The 22,777-nt window shown below is 38.4% G+C and overlaps 1 long non-coding RNA gene across 1 annotated transcript in view; it reads right to left on the bottom strand.

Annotated features, from left to right (window-relative positions):
• Positions 1-10,910: 10,910 nt before the first annotated feature.
• Positions 10,911-22,777, bottom strand: part of LOC125747076 (uncharacterized) — a 49,339-nt gene continuing 37,472 nt past the window's right edge. Inside the window, exons 2-3 of the long non-coding RNA XR_007399168.1 lie at positions 17,046-17,133; positions 10,911-13,695 (exon numbers count right to left, since the gene is read on the bottom strand). This is a non-coding gene — a long non-coding RNA (uncharacterized LOC125747076). The remainder of the gene's footprint in view (positions 13,696-17,045; positions 17,134-22,777) is intronic.

Below are 22,777 nucleotides of genomic sequence, written 5' to 3' on the forward strand. Positions count from 1 at the left end.
ATAGGAAAAGCAGCAGCAGTACAGCAGGCAAGGCAGCATGACTAGAGTAGCAGCTGTAGCTGGAGGTCCTTCAGTAAAACACCAACCCAAGCTTGCAGTCCTGATTCACGCCCAACAAAGAATTCATGCTACAAGGACCTGCAGTGAACCAGAACCATGGGGCATGCACTCAGCATCAGGCATAACCTTCAACAACTGCAACAGGGCCTAATATAGGACGCCCACATATAATTAGCTGGTAATTATTCCCAACTGAAAAAATAAGCATGATAATCACGTAAATAGGTGGTCATGTTTTTTTGACCATTGATACCAATTGGTCAAATGTTCACAAACCGGTGGGGGAAGGGCTCCTTAGGTAGATTTTTGCCAACAAAAATCATGTGATTTTTTCTTCTGGGTAATACAATTGTCAATGTACAAAATACATTATTGAGTCAACTTTTAAACTGTTAATGGGTATTGTTTTCTACTTACTTTCATGTTGAGATCACAAGAAACTCGCAATAATGCAATAATACTTGCAATAATGGTATAACAACTTTGGTAATGATGTTGTGGGTCCTCTCTGGACTTCTGTACTTGCTCCACTATCTTGAAAAAAAAAAATCCTGAGTAAGTGATGTTCTTTGTCGCATCAGTGGCCTTGTGAAATATAGCATCCCTCAGCTGCACATTTCAAAATGTCACAGAATGTAGTATGTCATCCGGGTACTGTGTCATCCATACGCACGAGTAGAACATACTGCTCACTTCACATATTATATTTCAAGTACTACATAGCAAACAAGTATGCAATTTCAGATGCATCCAAGGCTTCATTCTGAGGTTAGCATGCAAATTGGAATATGGCACCTTTTGAGTCAGCATGCAAATCAAAATTGTTGATTAAAATGCATTTCTTTTATTTATTTAAATTTTAATATTGAGATCAGGACCATGTGACATCTTGTGTTCACCAGAATTGTGCAGATACAAGAAATGTGCTTAACTGGAGCGTGTTGGCATAGAAAACAACTAATTTGAAACGGCATCAGCTGCACACTGTGCAATAAAGCGTAGGGTGCTATTATGTGCAGTTATGCAGAATTGACCGTATATGTGCAGGCACCCCCAAGTTCAGAACTTGTACTTAAGAATGGACTACCGTAAAGCCTATTATATTAAAGATGCAGGTTAAATGCAATGGTACATAATAGTAAATGCACACACCGCTTCATGACATTGCGTTGCTTCAGTCATCGGCTCAAGGTGTAGTCTGTAGTTACTTTTATTATTACTGTATTATTATCATTATGTTCTGTATTATCGTTACGTACAACAACAACAACAACAAATTTATTTTTGTATAGCGCAGTTTCACGACATTACATCGTCTCAAAGCGCTTTACAGCATCCCCACCCAAAGCCCCCAGTGAGTAAGCCATGGGCGACAGTGGCAAGGAAAAACTCCCTAGGAGGAAGAAACCTTGGGAGGGACCAGACTCAAAGGGGGAGCTCAACCTCCAGGGGCCAGCAGGGAGAGTCAAATAGGAGAGATGGTTAAGTGCCAAGTCACACTGTCCAAATCATATTATATAGAAGATGACACAGGCAGTACGGTGAGCTAGATGCAGGGACGTCATTGGTAGTGGCGATGTCACATGTAGTATTTGTACGACACACGTACTGTATTTTATTATCGTTATGTTCTGTATTATTATTTTTTCTGATTTACCTACAAATTTGACTTAATCACCGACTTACAGAACAGATCACGTTTATAACCTGGGGACTGGCTTTACTTATATTCTACCATGTTTTTTCGTAAGTGAAAGTGGCCCTCACATAGTTCCCTTTGTGGGTTTGTGCTCTTGAGTCAGAGTTAACTGCAAAGTCTTATCAGGATTTACTTTGTTTATTCCCCTCAAGTTTTTCTATACTTGAATTATACATCCTGCTGTTGCCTTTGCTTGAGACTAAAGCGATTTAGTGCTGCTACCCTGTTTGTGGTAACCTTTTAAGTTGAGGAATCATTCCCATTGCTCTCTTTTTAAATTGCTCTAGAATGGCAGTATTCTTTTTCAAGCAGCATGAACAATGATGTACGTCGTATTTAAGACTAGGTTTTACTCCTGCACTGCACAGCCTCATCAAACTTCCTTGAACTTAAATTCACCTACTGATACATACACATCTTTTGCCTGTTTGACTGTGTCTTTGCAGTGATGAAAGACAGAAACAGAGGCATCTGTTTGTGTGTAAACGCTTAAATCTTTATAGTGACTGTTATTACTGTACCATCCATACAGTACTTGTAGTGAATTAATTTGCATTTATCCTTATTGAATGTAATTTGCCAGGTGTCTGCAAGCTTCATAATTGTGTCCCACTTGTTTTGCAATCCTGCATATTATTCATCAACTTCGTAATTTTATCCATCTATTCACCTTCCAGTTGATTATCCTGGTCAGAGTTGCAGGATATACAGTTTATATATTTTGAATATTTGACTAATACTACTCCTGAATATCAGGTTTTTTGTTCGTTTATTACTCAGCTATATTAGGGTAACCAGGGGGTGTTCCACAAGGAAATCCTGCTTTGTGGAACACCCCACAGATAATCAATGTCGCGGAGGACTCTTCATGATAGACAGGATTTGTAAACTAACTGGACCTTGATTTCATATAAGTACTGAGTTTTTGTTGCGTGCTGATTGGTCAGTCTCCTATAATCATGCATGTGTCACTAATGTTCATGTGAAACAGCTGGGTGAGTCTTTTAGTCAAGAAAATGAACCAGTCAAATCACAAGAAGAACTGAGCTATTCAGCCAAGCACAAGAGCCTTTCAGTTTTAAAGTTTCTAAAACTTGAAGTAACTTAATGTGTCCTAGATGACATGGATTATCTGGTCATCCTAAAGTGTATTTAATTCAGTGAATCTTTGAATTACATAAGGAAGATGCAGAGAAACAACATGTATGTTATTGTGGGGACGTACATAAGGAAGAGTCATCCATGATGAGGGGCAAGAGTGCTGAGGGAGTCACACGAGCAGGACATCAGAATTAGGAGGCTGAAGCTGGTAGTCAGTGAGGCTTCAGAGGTGGATGTCTGCTCTGCTTTGCACTCCTGCTTCCCTTTTCATACAGTTATGTGAGCTAAAATATAATGACGTTAATGGTAACCTTATTATACATAATTTATCTCTTTACACAGGGTGATTTTGTATGTGATGCCCACCCTCTGGGGGGAGAAAGAAAGCAGACATTTGCCATCAATACCCAACAACCAATGATGTTTTGCCATGTTGTTATATTGACCCACTGAGGAACTCTCTGAACCGTCTTGTAAAGTGTGTTTTGTTATTGCATTTTGCTTTTACAATGTTTTCTAAATTTTCTTGACTGGCAATTAATGCAGGGTGTGTGGCCTAATGTGGGCTTATACTTTAAAACAGTACTGGTGTGTATGTGTGTGTGTCTGTGTGTGTAACAGGGTAGCCTGCTCAGCGATTCTGTACAGGGGTGGGTCTGCCCCACCATTTGGCTTGCTGACTCCACTAACGCCTTTGCTGGTGGCAGACTGTAGTGGTACGAACACATAAGTGTGTCATGGTTGAGGGAGGGCACGTGTATGGAGCGAACTCCCACTCCTCTTTCTGTCTCCAACAGCTGGCTGCTTGAGGAGGTATGCAGGTGCAGACCTGATCTTTCGTTACTCTGAGGAGAGCTAACCTGCTATTCAGTCGTCCAACATTTTATACATTCTGTATTGTAATGAAAGTCATGCCTGCTTGTCATTATTCCTGCCTCATTTTCTGATTGTTCTTGCTTAGGGGAGACAAAGGTGGCCACTTTGGTTAAGGGGGTCCTTGGGGTTTCTCCCACCCCAGAGCAGGAGGTGGTGTACTCAGTGTCTGGGGAAGAGCTGGCTTTTCTAAAACTGCTGGTACTACATTATCAATTCAGGGATTGGGCTTTTAGGTTGCTTAGTATACAGTACTTCAAACAACGATTATACCCAGGAAAAGCAAACACGTTGATGAGGACAATCGGTTGCATACTTAAAATGAGAACAGACAAGGTGGTGGCACATGTCAGGCCACAACCCTAAAGAGCACAAAATGTTTTTGATGCAGCAGGGTGCGTGAGTCCCTGCCGGCCCCTGGAGGATGGGCTCCCCCTTTGAGTCTGGTCCCTACCAAGGACATGATGGCTCTTTTAAAATGGAATTTTACTCCTTTAAACCAACGACTATTGGTTTAAAACTAGCAGCAGTACAGACAGGAAAACCAAAAATTTAAGCAACACCGATGGATACATGCTAAGGAAACACACATTACACGGTTATGACATTTACCATAAAAATAAATGCAAGAATATATATTATGTAATATCTTACATAAAGATACCTGTGGTGCAAAGCATCCCTGGAAAAGCACAATTAGTCCCGCTGACAAACTCTGTGACATCACATTTATGTCAGCCAATCATGGACAGTGGGAGGAATCAGAACAAATGGAAACGTTTGTCTATGGGACCCAACACAGGCAGTGTGTCAAAGCAGTGATCACTGTGGTGAAAACCGGCCATACAATGTTGTATTGCGAAAATGACATGGATTCCATCGCTTTCATTTTGAAGTATGCGGCCACCTTAAAAAAGCATCACTCCTTGTTAAATTATAGCTGTAGTGTGACTCAGCGCAACAGCTTTAAAGTGAGAATTATTGCCTTTATGTGGAAATAAATAGCGGTCCAGCTTTAAATTTCCACGTCTGCATACCTTTAGAGGAACACTCTTCTTTGAGATTTCTACATGCTTTGAAGAACTGACTGCTATGCTGACCTTGTCATGATAAGACACTCATAGGCCCTTCAGTTGATGGCAAACTTCACAAAGGCACAGTTTGTAAAAAAAATAAATATATTGTATCGTGCACCAAGTAACAACAACACTGTTTTTTCCAGGGAAATATGTGCTCTAACAAATTTAGTGCAGAACGATCATCTCCTCCGCAAATCGCATCTCTACAGATGTAAGCATCTTTCATAGTGAACCTTCAGCAAGCGCAGCACAGATTATAGATGCACCAACACGGTGGAGAACCACAATCCCACAGGAAAAATTGGGCCTATTTTTCCGCCAGCTTATCAGACTACACCAGCTATTCCAGCAAAGATTTACAAGGAAGCGGATAAACTTCTCGAGGACCAGCACCATCATTTCCATTGGTTACCTAAATCACCATGAATCCGCAGATGCAGACTTCACTGAGTAAAATCAGGCATTTCTTGCAGAATGTTATACCTTAAAACATGCAGTTGGTGTTATTCTCAGAGAAATTAAGCTCAACATAGAAAATGTAATTATGTACATATCCTGACACATGGGCCGGGAATACAAAAACCTTTTAAACGCAATCAAGATGAGAATCTTCATGGTCAAACCCACTTTTTGACCTAAAAATGTTACTGATTGATCATCACTCAATCGGATCAATCAAACTTCAAGCCAGACAGTAGAACCACAATTTTGAAGTGAGATGTTTATTCTTTTCCTTATCACAACTTATCTAATAAAACTGGTATAATGTCCCATTAGAAATACTATGCCAAAGACTGAAATTCTTTATTCATTTGGGGGCAGAAATAATGTAGCAGTACACTCTTACTTAATGTACTATTCACCCAGAAAAATGTTACTTAGATACTGATCTCATTGTTCATCATTAATCAGTCATAACGGTTCATGTATTTCATGCACTAACTATATTTAGTCATAATTTGTACTTGAGTAGTACTGTAACTGAGTTACTCACTTACTTGTGTCCCCTCAAGTGTTACCATATATTTTAATACTACAGTATTATACAGGATTTCTCACAAGCTGTTGTGGTTTACCTGATAGACTTATTTGAAATATGTTGAGTGACTGTGAAGTGTATATATGAAAAGAAACAAAATGCCAGGCATGTTCATATGAGGTCCTATATTCGGTTTCTGATGATGGATCCTGAGAAGCGGGCAGGATGGCTGCACAGTGGTTAACACTGTTGCCTCACACCTCTGTGTGTATATAATTGGCATGGTATTCCCTTCAATTTTCTCGCCACGGTCCAAAAACCTGCTGAGGTTGTTAATAATTATTAGTTTTATCTATACGGTGCCTTTCATACACTCAAAGACACTTTACAATTCAAATATGAGGATAATATGAGTTGCCACATTGCCCAGAGGTGTGATTGTATGTTTGCCCTGTGACAGCCTGGCACCCCACACTGGGTTACTCTCTGCCGTGCGATAGTCTTCAGACCCCCATGTCCCTGCATTGGACAGACGCATATGAAAGATGGTTGGATGGTTTATATGAAGCTGGTGTTATATGTTAATGATTCACAGTGTTTTAATTACATGGCATTGCTGTAATTACCCATAACTGTAAGCAGGTGATAGATGGATGGATTTCCATAATAGGGGGGGGATGACTTTATACAAATTTTCAGCTGTGAAATTGTATCAAAAAATAAAAATGCTTTGTCTGAAAATTAGCAAATGTAATGAGATGAGAATCATCAACTGTGCTTCTTTTATTCTTTGTTTTTATATAATGATTTTTCAAAAGCCTCTAAATATGTATACACAATTATTATATAACACAAATAAATATAAAAGCGTCCTTAACATGTCAGATGACAACTAATACTATCGGTGAATCTTTTTCTCATTGCTAGTTGTTTACATGTAAGCATAATGCTACTCTGCTATATTTTATGTATGATGGTACAATAAATAAATGTAATGAGATCCCTGTCTTACAGAGGTGTTACATTTTTTTTCATTACAAGATTTATTGAGGGATAAAAATAGACCTAATTTATAAGAAGAGTACTCAGCCCAAATCTCTGAACAGAAACAATTAAGGAGATCATTCCTAAAATGGTTCCTTTGGCAGGAGCTAGTGTAACATTTCATCACAAACACAGTTGTTATGGTGGTCCAGACATTTTAGTTTAACTAGTTAGATTAATCCATGAACAAGCTTGCAGTAATGGGAACATGATTTAGGCTCCATAGCTAAATGCTCTATTTCTTGTTATACTGATATGGAGTTAGATCTGTTGAGTGTTTTAAGAGCTCAAGCCCTCTCATAAATACTACAACTTATGATTATTATTATTATTGATATTATTATTAATAATAATAATAATAATAATAATAATAATAACATGGCCACGACACTACATTTTCAAAATACTTTAAAAGGTTTTCCCAGTATTTTTGCTTCCTGCTTCCTAAAGGCATCCTGAGACTCTTTCAAATCTGATTTTCTATTTCTGTTTATCAGTAGGTGCCACCTGCACATCTTTTCGTAGCAGGTTTCATTTTACACTTGACCAAACATTCAAAATGAGCCCCGCGAACACAAACTTGGGGATATTTATGCTCCTGATTTCGTCTTTCATAAATGTAAGGGATGATACGAAGGCTGGAACCTGCTATTACTTTTGCTCGTCTTGTCTTCTTTGAGAGGTTCTGCGTCTCTCATTAGCTCTTGGAAGGATTAGGCTGTTTGCGGTGGCCGTTTCTTCCCACATGTGGCTACATTGCAATGGGCCCAGCTAGGCATGGCTAACCAGCTCCATCTTCCTTTAATCACGGCCGGGCTAAAGGCGAGCCAGCATCTCAGCGGATGAGAGCAAAACAAGAATTTGCAAGTTTTATGTTCTATGATGACATTTAATCTCTAGGCATGCAAGTAGTCCTCCTCCAAATGTTGATTGACATGCCCAGATTGCACAACAAAAGGAAAAAAGTGACAGTGTTTATGATGGTGTACGCATCATCTTCTCCTCTCAGTCTGCGGGCCCAAAATATGTGCATATTTGTGACAAAGAAGGTTGTCTGGCACACAGTTGTGTGATATGGAGTTCACATACCTACCAAATAAGTAGATCAGTGAATGCAGATTTACTCATTTGTTTAATCTTTTACCATCCAGATATTAAATTGTGGCCTAACCGTTACTTGAAAGTAATCATACATACAACAATGCAATTCTCATTTAACGGCAAAGTGAAAAGTTAAAAACTACGCATTTTGCATATATACTGTATGCGTGCGTGTGTGTGTGTGCGTGGTCCAGGTGCGTACTGTAGTTCAGGCTGTTCCATTTGCAAAATCAACTGTGCAGACCACTCCATGAACAGCTCTTTAAAAAAGATATAAGGTATAATACTAAAAGGAGAAGTTATATTCAAACATGCAGTAAATATGAGTGAATATGATTTATTGCCATTATAGTAAATGCCGCACGGCTCCTGTTTTTTCAGTATTTTACCAAAGCTGTTATTCTTGGGGAACTATAGCCTTGCAAATACTTCAGATTATGAACTGAAGTAATCATGCATCAATTATGTAGTGTTAAAGTACAAGATAAAATGATATACAGTAGTACATAATACTATCATAATAACACAACAAAAGCCATCTAAAAAGTAGGTTTGCTTACGAGGTTATTTTCTGAGGACAGGGACCACCACATGGGAAGCCAGTCAGGCATCACACTACTGTAAGTCACTAGGGGCTATATGGAGATGGCATTCCACTGAAGACACACCCGTTGGGGCCAGGAACACACAACCTGCTGAGGCCACCAAAGTATGTGAACACCTGCTTATCCAACATCTCCTTCCAGAACCAAGGGTATTGATATAAAGCTGGTCCACCTGTTGATATAATAACTTCTATTCTTCTGGGAAGACTTTCCACCAGTTCTTGGAACATTCCTGGTGGGATTTGTTGCCATTCAGTTTGGGTACTGATGCTGGGTGATCAGCTCCCTTTCTGTCAATTTGTGTGCCCTACCACTTCGCAGCTGAACTCACTGAACCCAAAAGTGCTGAGGATGTTAAGATTTGGGAAAGTAATACACAAAACTGACTTCAAATGCAAAATACCAAATGGCAAGATAATGAGACATACAGCAATATGCAACAGAATCTTATTCTTCTTCTTATCTTGTCAGCCTGTAGAAGCATAGCCCTTGCTCGATTTTGCGGGAGCCTGACTTTCACGCTGTATTTCATTGTGCTGATACATTTTCAGTGATGTGATATGATGTGATGTGATGTAATGGCCCCATAACTCCTCCTTCGGTGAGAAAATGTTTGAGGGGAATAATTCACCACACCATAAATATAACAGGTGGGAGAAATACAGCTGTTTTATTAGAATGCTAAATGATAAAGTGTAGTTAAAAATGCATTGCTTCACCTTGGTTTGACAGCCTTAAACTTGAAGCATGCAGGTTACTTGTTGCTGTTTTAGATTTGGATCAAATGCAGTTAGCGGTGCAGTGCTAATTAATGTGCTATGAGAATGAACACTGCCAGGCAGAGGATACAGTCATACGCTGCCATTAAACACCTTGTGCTCCATTGTCCGTTGCAGCACATGCTGTAGGCTAGAGCACATTCACATACATTTACTTAGTGGTCATTTTGCTAATCGCTGAAAAACAAAATAGGGTGGATAAGCAATATTACTCTTCAACTACTGTATATCAGTTCAAAACAAGAAGTAACACCTTTATTATTTCCGCTTTTATCATTTAATGGTCAACAAGAACGTTAGCCCCCCCCCCCCCCACACACACACACACACACTTCTTAACATATGCATGCATACAGAAATCTTTAGCTAGAAACTAGTATCAGGGTTACTATGCCTTGCTTAAAGTCTATAATTATAAGGGAAAATAATGAGCAAACACTTCAAATACAGGAATTTAATTTATTTATCCGTTACTTCATGCTGCTTATCCGGTACAGAGTATCAAACGGACTGGGACACAAAGGAGGGGAACATCTTGGACAAGATGCAATCCATTACACTAGAATGTTTAGAGAAGTCAGTCTGTTGTTGAGCTGCAGGGGGAAAAATCCACACTAACACAGGGAGAAGACAAAAACTCCAGACATCTCCATGGTTCTAGCTACTGTACCTAAGTGCTACAGTTTGTTGACACTATAGGGCATCCTCATAAATTTGTATTATAGTGCTTGATAATCATGATCCGCACAAGGATGTGAAAAATGGATGGGAACATTGATGGATAAATATTTCAGCTGCTACAGCTTCAGTGCATTTTACCTGTTTGAGCATTTCAGGTTAAGCACTTTGCATTATCTGTTAGGACTGACTACCATCAATTTTTCAGTTGCATTTTCAGTTTCTTAAAAACATGACTGCCTACTAACATAGAATGTCCTTCTTTTAACAATAACAAGAATCAGTCTACAGCAGATATCGCATCGGTGATGGATGTTACCAAATTTGTAACAATCTGGGGGAAAAACAAACAAAAATTTGTCACATAGGTTTTATTTACAAATTACACAATTAAAAGCGTATTAATTAATGGATTAATTAATTAATGGATTGTTGATTGATGAATTGATTGACTACTTAATTACTGATTAACTTTTAAATGGTTAGCTTATTAATTAATCAAACAAATTTTAAGTGGTAAGCTTATTATTTAATTAGTTCATTTTAAATGGTACACTAAATTAAATAAATGGTAGGCTTTATAAATGGCCAATGACCATATACTCCAAATTTGTTTTTATAAATACCTTTCCCTTAATTCCTTGTTAATGCATATTGGGATGCTGGCAAAGCCTCTAACAGCAGTCTAGCATGTATCCATAGCTTCAGGATTGTATATTTCAAGCCTAGTTCTAGTTAGATTATTATAGGTGCTCTGGTTACCTTTATTCATATGCTGTAGGTGTCATGCCCCCTCATTTACCCCGTGTGGATTCCCCATGTTTACCAGCTGTTTCTTGTTGCTATCATTAGACCAATGTATTTAAGTCTGCCTTAGGTATGCTTTCCCCAGTTCAGTCATTAATGTTGCTGTGTTACAACATGGTCCTGAGTTTGTGTGCTTTGATTAAACCCCGTATTCCCTGACTTTCCATCTCCATGCTCCTGCTTGACAGCAGAAGAAGAATTACCTCAGTGTGAGTGAATGAATTGCTGTATGTACTGTAGTAAGTGCCCTGAACTACTGTGGTATCTTGTTCTGGTTATACATTGTTGCACTTGTGTAGATGTAGCCCTGACAGCCTAAGCAGATACTGCATAGAAAAACAATGAGTGTGTCTCCGTCTGCAGTCTGATAATTCACAAGTATTTCCTGCATTTACACATTGATTCATATCACTAATACTATCCACTTTTGCTGGTGGGGAGAAAATGTGTATTATTATTGCCGCTGCTTTTTCAGAGTCCTTATGTAAAGCACCATCTGTTTAGGCAAATGTTTATATTTGCAAGTAATTTTCAAAAGGATTGAAAAATATTAATATTATATAATAGACAAGCAATTCCTGCTTACTTTTCATTAATATAGTTCCAATGTGTATTAATCAAACACATACGTTCTTCATGCATATTTCATACATACATATTTCTGTAAATTATTTTTTTCAGTGTTTCCAAGCCATAGTTTCGTGTGATGTTCCACTTTGTATTTTTTATTTAAAAGGGAAATATATATCATGATTTACACTCCAGTGGGGGGGACAACCAAAGCTGCATGTTGTGTGATTTGGGTTTGTCCCTTTTTATTGCCCAGGAGTGTATAGTAACCTTGTTTAATTTGGTACAAACACATTCCCTAATTTTATCTGTTCATTGATGTATTTTTTTTATATATTCTTGCAGTTTGTGAAATCATTGATATGCATAATCATAAATGAATGAATGTCTGAATTAATTAGTGGTGTATGTGCAATTGAAGTCTGTAGCTCTCTGTTTTAAAAATGGAATACTGTCTTCCATCCGTCCATTTTCCAAACCGCTTATCCTGCTGGATCGCGGGGGGTCCGGAGTCTATCCCGGAAGCTATGGGCATGAGGCAGGGAACAACCCAGGATGGGGGGCCAGCCCATCGCAGGGAATACTTTCTTGGCGTGTTGTTATGCCAGAGGAACAATCAAAGGAACACTAATAAAAGTTTAATATTTGAGATCATGAAAGCATTTTTAAAATGGAAAAAGTGAAGAGTCAAACACAATTAAATATGTCCATAAACGCAAACAAAACTGACTGGCGATTTTCCTGATACAAATTCATTCAGATCCCTTCAGTTGACCTTTACTGATAATTATATTTCACAAAGTCCTCTCTCCATTGAGACATAGTGGACTTAAGAGTGCAGTAAGAATGTGTTGACTTCCTTTTTTTTTGATGACGCTCCTCAGTGCAGCACTTCTCTACCACCGTCAGGTTCATTATACGGAAATCTCATCCTGCCACTTTCTAAGTGTATAAGGGACTCCACCAGCCCACATTTCAATCTGCATTATCTTTTGCAGAAATGTAACACCCCTCCACCTCTATACAGCTCACACTGTATTGTATATTATATTAGCCTGGCTATTAAAATCGTTTTAATACTGTTTTAGTCGGAAGACCTTGAGGCAACACTAATAGGGTATTTAGCAACAAGCAAGAGAAGCCATGTTATAGTTAAAATAAATCATGTTTTTGAATGATCTCCCTTGCTGGAAAGCGGGAATATCTCCTTGCCTAAAGCCACACAGCTCAGAACAACAGTGATTAGTGCATATGTATGTCCCTGCAGCTTTCTACCTTCTGAGCAGAACTGTAGTCATGTAGTGCATCACTATCGATCTGTGCTACTTTACGACTATACTGCATAAAGCCTGCTGTAAAAAAAAAAAAAAAACATCCTCTGTTTTACTACTTAGGATAAACAGAAGAGAAGATGGAGGATGTAACAAATATTCTTTAAGGAAGGGGTTGGGAAAAACAAAATAGCAGGTAGATTTGGTGGTGCACCCAAGTTAACCGTGCACTCTGTGGTGGAATGAGGTGACGGCTGTAGGTCTGCCCCATGGAGGAAATGCGCAGAACTCTTCACAATGTTGCTTTTGTTTCACAATGTTGATATTGCTTCCTTTATGTTGTTAGGTTGGGTGTTGTTCCATACCTCTCAGCATCACACGCTGAGAGTAATTTAGAGTTTTTGGGAACCCTCCATTCCTTTCTGTCCAAAGTGAATTATCAAACCACATTTTATGAACTTGCCCCCAGCTGGGCGTGGGTCTGTGGTAGATTTCTCCTCTTAAATGCCTTTTAAAAAACAGAAACCCAGGGCAGGTGCAATGGTTAGACATGGACTTATCTGAAAGCTTTGGTAATTCTAACAAAGACATCATGAAATTCTGAAATCAGACTCCAAGAGATTCCCAAAAGCAGGTAATTAATATAATGGTTTTGAGTGGCACAAAGACTCCTGCAGCTCAGTGTTGTATTTGACTTCGATGTTTGAGTCAAAACATCTCTTTGAAACTGAGCTGCAGATGGCTTGAAATCCAGAATTTTTCTTAAACCAATCATGGATACAAGTGACAGATAAATTAAGTTTTAACGTTGCTTAATGATTAATTGCTTTTTTCCCCATATGTGCATATTTTCATCAAAAATCAAAGTAAGGTCATAATTAGGATGTGGTACCTGTGTTTTACATGAGATTTGATTTTGTTCTGACAAACTGCTAAGCAGGGAACATATTCGAAGTATTTTAGTGTAGTGTTTTAGCCAACTTGGTTTCAGCACCAGAAATATCCATCCATCTTCCAACCATTTATCCTGGTCAGGGTCACTGGGGCACCTGGGAGAGAGAGAGAGAGATGACTAAACATGACTATTTGTATTGTTCAAGATAAACGGAACAAAATAGGCTATTACAATTCTGGGATTCCAGACATCTCTCTTCTATAGCCTTTAAAGAGTCTCTGCGGTTTCCAGTAAGTTCAGGATGAACTTTACAATTCTTAAAATCACTTAAAAAGGCATTAAAATGGCTGGTCCCTGCTTATCTAACTGAACAGATAAACGAGTGCAGGCTGGACTATGCGCTCCTATAATAGCATGTAATTCCTAGAATAAAATAACTGTTGGCAGTAATCCCTATACTGCAGCAGAGCTCCAGGGCATGAACTACCAGTCTTTCAGATGCTCCAAATTGCTTATGAAAGTTTTGCTCTGATCATAACGCTATCAGTTTGAATTGTATTTGTAATACATGAGTATATACTAACATCTCATATTCTCCAAAATGGACTTATATACATTTTGAACTGTAAAACTACAGAAACGATACAAAAAGCAAATAAATAAAGCAAGTAGCAGCTTAGAAAGCAGCATTAACAACTTTTAAAAAGTTCTGGTAAAAATGTATGTTATATGTATGTTAGAAATTGCTGGAAGACCTGCATTCTGTGACATCAGAGATAGGTAGGGATGCAAAGGGTGCGGCGTTGCGATAGAAAGAATGAGAGGATTATAAAGTCCATCCTAAATTAAATGGAAAGCCAGAACAGATGTGGGAGCAGGTCTTTTATAGCTGTGGGTATAAATCAGTTAGTCTTTACATTTTATCTTAGGCAGAGTTTTTTTTATTCCCTAAGATTAAGGAATTATAGTAACATAACTTTAATTTTTTTTGTGCCTTTCTTCATTTGTTTTTTAATTTTTTGTGCGTGTGTGTCAATTTTTTTAACAGAAAGACATTGCCTTATGTTGTCAAGAATATGGATTCAATTTCTCAGTGTTTGGTGTCTTTTTTTAATGGAGATTGAGATCCAGCAGTCACTATCTATTACAGAATGATTAGATATCTGCTAATCTGCAGTCTAATGTGTCCGATTCTAAATTTTTCACAATTTAAATGAGTCTGCAGTCAATAGTGCTTGTCTCTCGACTAACGCATCAATAAGGTTACTTATGGTTCTGCAAATGGAACTGGGATTGTTTTTCGTGTACTTGGAGTAAAGGGCACAACCTGTGGTAAACTCATACGTCTGACTTTACTGTATGATATGCTCAGGTTGTATGCTGCATGATTCTACATATGAGAATATATTAGAAACTGTAATGTAGCACTGAGGTCATTTTGTGATTGATGTTGTATGGAACAACCTTAATATAATGGACAGAAAAAGAAAAATGATCATGGTTTTATCTCTCTGTGCAACAATGGGTAGGCATGTAATATCTAGTACATACTGAAAATGTTGACTCTTTTCACCATTAAAACATTTTGGTGCATAATATTTTTGAAGGAGATGAATGAATGTCCTGTTTAAAAGAGATGTTTTCCCCTATTCAATGATGTTTTTATGAAGGTGCAGTAACCATACCCAGTTCTCTCAGTACTGTTTAAATAGAACTAAAAACAAATTAACAGTGCTGATGGATCGGTGTTTTTAAAATATGATTTAATCTAATAATAAAAATGAACCATCAAAATGTCGATCTTATGGTCAGATTATGTGGCACGAAGAGTAAAGCCAAATTTCACATACAGTACATATGTTTTTTGTTTTTTTACCATAAGGCGATTTAATGCCCTGGGCTACGTTTCTCGATAACGACTCTTAGCGTCTTACGAAGAGTCTAAAGAGAATTGATTATTCCATCCATCTGCTTGACTGCCACATGCGAGAAAGTGGAATATGGAACAGGAAGGGAACTGGAAGGGACTGTAACAAACGAAATCTTCTGTGCATGTATGAAGCAGGCTAAAACAAAACTGCCGATGTCCAGGAGCATGGTAGGTTCCAGCAGGGCTTTGGGTACAATGGACACCAGGGTGTACAGGCAGAAGAGGAATAATGTCCCTACTAGATAGCCTGAGTGTGTAAAAAATCTGCTACAAAGAGTTACTTAGAAGAGCACCGTTTTGATGGTGTGACAAAACACTACACTGCCTGGACTGCTTCTTCAATTCCATAAACCTGGGTAGGCAGGACTGGACCTGGGTCGTCTTTATCCTCGTTGTTCTGAAACTGTTGGGAATATGCTTTTAGCTTTTGAGTCATGGGTTTTGTGGTCTGTATAGATGAGCAATGGCTCCTTGGTGCCCTCTAATTAGTGTTGACACTCCTCTAAGCATTACTCAACAGCTTAGAACTTAGTTCATAATTCCCCATAGCATAGATCCTTTCAGCTAAGGTCAGCTTTCATACAGGAAGGCACAGGTGTGTCATTTTCCATCAAGTGGGGAGCACTGCAATAATACAGTCCTGGAGACATCTACCTGAATGACAAACAGTCTTGAAGGATAAGGTGATTGCAAGATGATGGACAACAAAAAGCAATGTCGCAGTTCAAAGAAGGTTCTCTGAACTGCTACAGTACATAGAAAACCTTTGGGGAGGTGAGTGCAGTGAGTGGTGTGATGCCTGAGCTATACACTCAAATGAATCATTGGTAAAAATTGGCATACTCAAGGAAGCATTGGTCTCTACACGTGTGAGGTTGAGGCCAGTTAGCGACTGCTTTAAGTTTGTCTAGATCCATCTGCATTGACCCCTTAGAGAGCAAGAAACCCCAAAAGGAGATGGAATTGCTTTTTCTGCTGCGAAAAGCAACTTGTTCTGGAGCAGATGCTGTAGCAGTGAATGGACATGTTACTCATGATCTTGCTCATCACAGGAGGGAAAAGTAAACATACGGTACCATAGAATATCCCCCCACCCAAAAGAAAAACTACCACTGAACAGCAAAAACAAAACTAATCAAAACAGCCAAAGAGGAGGAACCCCCACTTATTTTATGACTTAGCTTAGAGCCCGACTGTAAGGAGAGACATGTGGTAGACAATGCAATGATGTACATACTGTGGTTTTAGGGAGTTAGTGGAAAGACGAGTACTTCCAATATTTACAAACAATTTGCAACAGTAATAACAAATTAAACAATTAAACAGTTGCCCAAAAGGTACAAATATGGTTTAACAGCATGACATAAGTAGGCAGCTGGTCACTAAGATGGTTGACCCAATGATTGACAAAACATTCAGAAGTACATCAAGTTTGTGATATCCCACCTGAACTACAAGACAACAGATATGAACTGAACCAGGAAACGGAACTAACTGCACAAAAACCACTCAAAAAAGTGGTGCTACCAGTTGGTCCCCTATGGGCTTCAAATTTCCCAATGAAACAGCATCACCTTTTTGCGGGCACCAATCATCTGCTTTCCTGGCTCTTCCTGGTTCTGCCGGCGAGTCCTTCAGTGATGTCATATTGAGAGGGAGAGCCTGTCCATACAAAAGATATCAATGAAGATGCTACATCCAAGAAGCTTGCTCTGTCATTCCTGCTTTTAAAGACTCCAACTCTGATTGCCAACAGCTCTGATTGCCATTCCAGGACAGTACCTGCTTTCTCAGAGCTTCTATCAGATGCTAGATTCCAATGCAATCCACTGAGTCTATTTTCCAGGCAAGAACATCTGTGAGGATCGCAAATACAATCAAATGCAGTTGTGGATCCAGCAGAGGCACTTTTTACTGAAAGGCTAAACAAAGCCAACAGTCTGAGTCAAACCAGAGAGAGCAAACAGAATCCAAATTATCAGGCAGAAGCAGTGGCCAGTGAACAGTTGAAGGTCAGGCAATATGCAACAGGCGATCAGAAGGTTAGGGTGAAAACTCAGGCTCTGAAGATGGAAATGGGATCAGAAAACCAGACTGGCAGAGAGAGTCATAATCACAAGAATAAATGCTCAAACTCTCAGCAGCCAAATCTCATGTCTGTCTGACACACATTGAGGCATTGAAATAGAGGAGAAATCAGAGAGAACTGACTATAGCTGGGAGAAGGGGTGTGGCCAATAATCTGAGCCACTGGTGATCTATGGCACTGGCTGAACAGGGGATCCCTGACTGGGTGGGTCTTGCAGGTGAGAATCCCGCAGAGGGGCATGGCTGTTGTGAAGGATGATCCCTGAAATGACGTGAACAGGGTTCCACCGGGATGGTCCATGATAGTGTAAGTATCACACCATTACAATCCCGCCAGCACTCCCAATCCCTGCAGTTTCAGCTGGGTTTCCATTCTCTCCCAGTGTGTCTCCCCATTACGTCATCCATAATCCATCCTCATGTTGTATACCTGTGTAGCTCCCTATTTAAGTTGGAGTCTCCTCTTCGCCTTTGCTGCCGTTTGGTGTTCCTTAGCAAACCCCATTTGCTCCTTGCTCTTCTGACCAAAATTTTTAGCTCAGTTAGCTTCACAAATGTACCCTTTGGTTTATCAGAATAAGAATTTCTTTATTAATCCACGCGGGGAAATTCATTTACATTACAAAAACAAACTCCTGATGAAAATAAAGATTTAGGAAAGTTATGTACATTGTTATGTTGACTCTTTTCACTATTAAAACATACATTATACAGGTGATAAGAGATTTAGATAGAACTATAGAACAATAAACTAATTAAAATAAATATAATAAAATAACCAATAAAAATAAAACCTGTAGAAGCAATAATATTAACAGTGGAATGAGTAAAACCCTATCCCTGGGTTATTACATCAAACGTATACACCTTATACATGGTAATTTACAGTGATTTTGCTTATGTTTATGGTTTGAGTGATCAGATATGTGAGTCAAACAGTTTTATTTTGACCGGCAGGAATGATTTCCTGTGTCTGTTGTGCAGCGTAGATGTTTTAGCCTGTTGCAGAACGAGCTTCTGAGGCTGCTCAGCATATAATGGAGCAGGTGTGAAGGAAAGTCCAGTATTGTCCTTATTTTAGACAATGTTCTCCCCTCCCACACCTTATTGAAAGAGTCCAGTTCCACTCCCACAACTTGGCTGGCCTTCTTAATGATCTGGTTGAGTCTGTTAATGTCCATGACCCTCAGGCTGCAACAGCGTACACGATGGCACTGACCATGTGAGCTTGTGTTATGTGCTCTGTTTAGGGCACCTATGTACATACATCACGACAATAATAAAGCCGAATGATACAATGCACAATCCAAACAAGGGTACCAACAATGAAAAAATGATACAATTAAAACCATACGTTTCTCTTATATTATCCTGTTATTTATTTTCCCCCGACTATAATCATAAACTATTCATAGAAAATGTCTTTGAAGATGCAAGTATTTTAATATATCCTGACAGTGTTCTTCCCGTCAAGATATTTTTCTTCCATATAGATAATTAATTATGTTGCTTCAAAAAAAACATCTCATACAAGTTTTTCATTTAGACAAATGAATATTTATCTAAATCAGTTCTAGGTAATTACCTTTCCCAAAGGCACACTAGTCACCATCATAAGGTCCCTTTATGTCTTATAAAGAAAAAGAAGCACTATATTGCAACATATACTCAAATTAAGGTCTGAGTTATGAGGACATCAGGTCATATTCAACCAATTTAATTAAAACTGGATGGGAAAAAAACTACATTAATGGGGCGAAACCTCTCCAATTATCAGGGAGAATAGCCAGCACATGCAATTTATTTCCATAGTGTTGCAGTTGAACTTCTAATGTACATAAATATGATATTGCATATACTTGCTATCTGCAGGGCCTTTTTTCAGAAAAAAAACTGAAAGGTTAATTTCAAAATCAGACAGAACAAAACCAGTTTTACAATACTGCAAGCTAAAAGGTAAAACCTGACAGTCCCCAATAAAGCCATGGTCTTAAAGAAGATTATCCTCAGCTATATGTGATGTTAAAGATTAAGATGCATTCATATAATTAACAAAATAATGCTTTGATTGACACTGGGAATTAAATTATTATAATAGTAACACATTTGCATTTACCCTTTGGAGCATGAAACAGTGATGTAATGTGCTTAAGATTTGTTTTAATATGCACAGTCATGTTTAATATGTCTTCTTAATTTAATAAGCTTTTAATCTTCAGATCAGAGAAAAAAAAGTTGAGCCACAACAGTTTGTGAATATCTAGTATCATTCATGTTTATGCTGACATCTTTGCAATCTGTCTATTCTAATTAACTAAGGTATTTGTATTGTGAGGCCTGTGATAAGCAGTATCATTGCAAGACGAAGTTTATGAGAGTTCTAACTGCCTGTAGCTCAATCATGAGTGGGCTGCATTTTGCACTGGATAAAATGTTAATATGTGCCTCAGGCCATTTTGAATTGGAAAAAAGACCTGGGTTCATATTATTAATCTGATTACTTCTTCTGTTATTTCCCTGTCTCTTTTTCATTTTGTGTATGTTCCTCGGTTTCAAGTCTCTGCCTCAAGGTCATCTCACTTTATTTCCAATACATGATCTAGAGTTTGGCATTGGACCCATGAACTGATGAAATAATTTCAGCAACCACGTCCTGAGTATTTCCACCTGAAACTCTTTATTTAGTCATGTCATTACCAAATATCTGCATTCAAACAATGCACATTGCTCTGAATTCTGCCGGCAATAACTGTCACAAACAGGAAATGTTTCGTTTGTATGGAAAATATGTCCTAATTGGAAAAAGCTAGAAGTTTCCATTATGACTTCAACTACTGCTTTGCAATAGGAACCTAATGCTTAGAGTTTTGCTCTGAGGAAATTAAGTGTTAAATGATACAGTATTATTCTAATTGTCTAGCTAAATGTATAATAAATCTAGATCTGTATCATAAATTTACCTTGGGTAACTTTGCATGTTCTCATTTTTGTCATCTTTTTAATGACTGGCATATGTCCAAAAATCTCAAAACTGTTTATGATGCACTAACCTAGGTTAAATCTTAGTCTTAACTCCAGTCCTGATTCTGGCTGGCATGTTGCAGTGCATGATTAATTAAAAGAATAAAGATTAATATGTTACTTTTTGTATTTAGTTTATACAGCGAGTATAACTAATATGTAGCATTCGCCTCAATGGTATATACAAGGCCTAATTAACACAACACAGTGATAAAGGTCAAATTAACAATATATACTCTGGTTGCTTAAGTTAAAGTAACTTTGTCAAAGAGCTTTCTATTGGTCTGTCAGTATGTAAAGTTGGACACACATTATGGTGGCATAAAATCAGGCCTGTTTGCTCATTTCTGTATGAAACCTATAAGGCTATAAAGCTAATGTATCTAAGCCTTTAGCCGAAATCCACCAAAAGAAGGTGTATGCAATACAAAACATGTGTTTGAGTGCACGTGTGAGTATCTGCATTTAAAGGTTCTTAAAATGAATTGTCTCATTGATTCAGTATTCCGCAAGGTCTCATTGATTCAGTTTTCCTGAAGGATACCTCTGCAAAAAAAGTACTTTAGAAAAGCAGAGATGGTATCTGTATAGAGACAGAGACAATATCAAAAGAGATGAACAGCCTGACTAAAATATTACTTTTCTATTCAAGCAAATCCTTTGAGAAAGATCATTTATCTTGTATAGAAGAATTCCAGTATTAGTTTTATAATCTAGTGATTCCAGATGGAAATATTTAGTTTTTCTATAATATTGTCATTAAAAAGAAAATGTATAGAGTTATATTGATCAATCAACATAAACATTTGCATACATTGATTGTACAAAATATTTCTAATGCCTTGGTTACATTGCTTAATGTATTTTTGCCTGCAGAACTGAATCAGTTCACCAGGATGTGGACTCTACAAAATGTTGACAGTATTCCAAAGGGACACTGGCCCATGCATCTTACAGCTGGGTTGAACTGGCTGATAGTCAATCTCTATTCTGAACAGTTCTTTCCGTTACATCCCACAGATGTCCAGTTGGATTGTGGTTTGCTGAATTAGTCCTGTTCTTGGGTATTCTCAGCCTTGTGCATTATCCCTGCTGAAAAAAACACGAGAGGCATATTCTGCCACAGGAGGGATGTGCATAATTGGCAACAAGGTGCAAATATTGTGTGGTATTGCCCCACTTTCATCAACATTTTAACTGTGACAACAGCTCACACCATCACATAACCACCAACAGCCTGCTGTGCTGACATATTACTGGATGGACACATGGATGTAGGTGGTCTTCTGAGTACCCTAGTCTTCCAATCAGCATGCAGCGGCATGGAATGGGGATCATCAGTCCAGACAATGATTTCCTGTTCTCCAAAATTCAGCATTTTCTTATTTAGCCAATGCAGTCATGGTTTCTTTTATCATCTGAACAAATTAGAATTTGATGAGATCATGAGTTGCCTGGCTAGTGCTGTGCCAAGGTGCTATAATGTGCATTCTTTCATGGTTCATTTGGCCCTACTGTTATTCAACAAATTATTTGGAGACCAACTGTTGATCCACAGCATTTGTATCAGCCAGCTTTCATCTCTTTCATCAATGATCCATTTTGACCCCTGGCTTGCCATTGGCTAGATTTCTTTAGGTTGTCCAACCATTCCAGATGAACACAGCACTGTAGTTACATTCGAAGGCACTTGAATCTTTGTCTCTTTGTTTGTTTGGTACATTCTTATTCACATCTCAAATGTCTCAAATTTTATCAATCCTAAAAGCTGACTGTTCCTCTTCGTGTGTCGGCTTTATCATGACTGAACAGATAATTTAGGGGGGTTTCATCTGGATTAATTTGGTCAGTGTCTTTACAGAAAAAGTAGATATGGTCTCTGAATGTTTTTCCACCGCACCAGGTATTGTACTTTTGGTACTTCAAGGAAACACCAAAAGTATGGTACTTCAAGGTTTTCCATTGGTGTAAAATCCGGTACCAGCGTTGAATGACATCATAACTTGAGGTGGGGTATTTTATACTGAATTCGAAAAATGGCTGTTGTATATTATAAGGCAATGTGCAATATTACTGCCAACATCGCATTCCGATGCATTCCCGATCCTGATTCCCTGCTCCGTCATCTACCTGCTTGCCCTGTTATAACAGAACGACCGGACTTTCACAAGTGACACCTCCCCTGACCGAGAGCCAG

This window comes from Brienomyrus brachyistius, chromosome 8, assembly GCF_023856365.1.
Source record: "Brienomyrus brachyistius isolate T26 chromosome 8, BBRACH_0.4, whole genome shotgun sequence".
Classification (NCBI taxonomy): Eukaryota; Metazoa; Chordata; class Actinopteri; order Osteoglossiformes; family Mormyridae; genus Brienomyrus; species Brienomyrus brachyistius.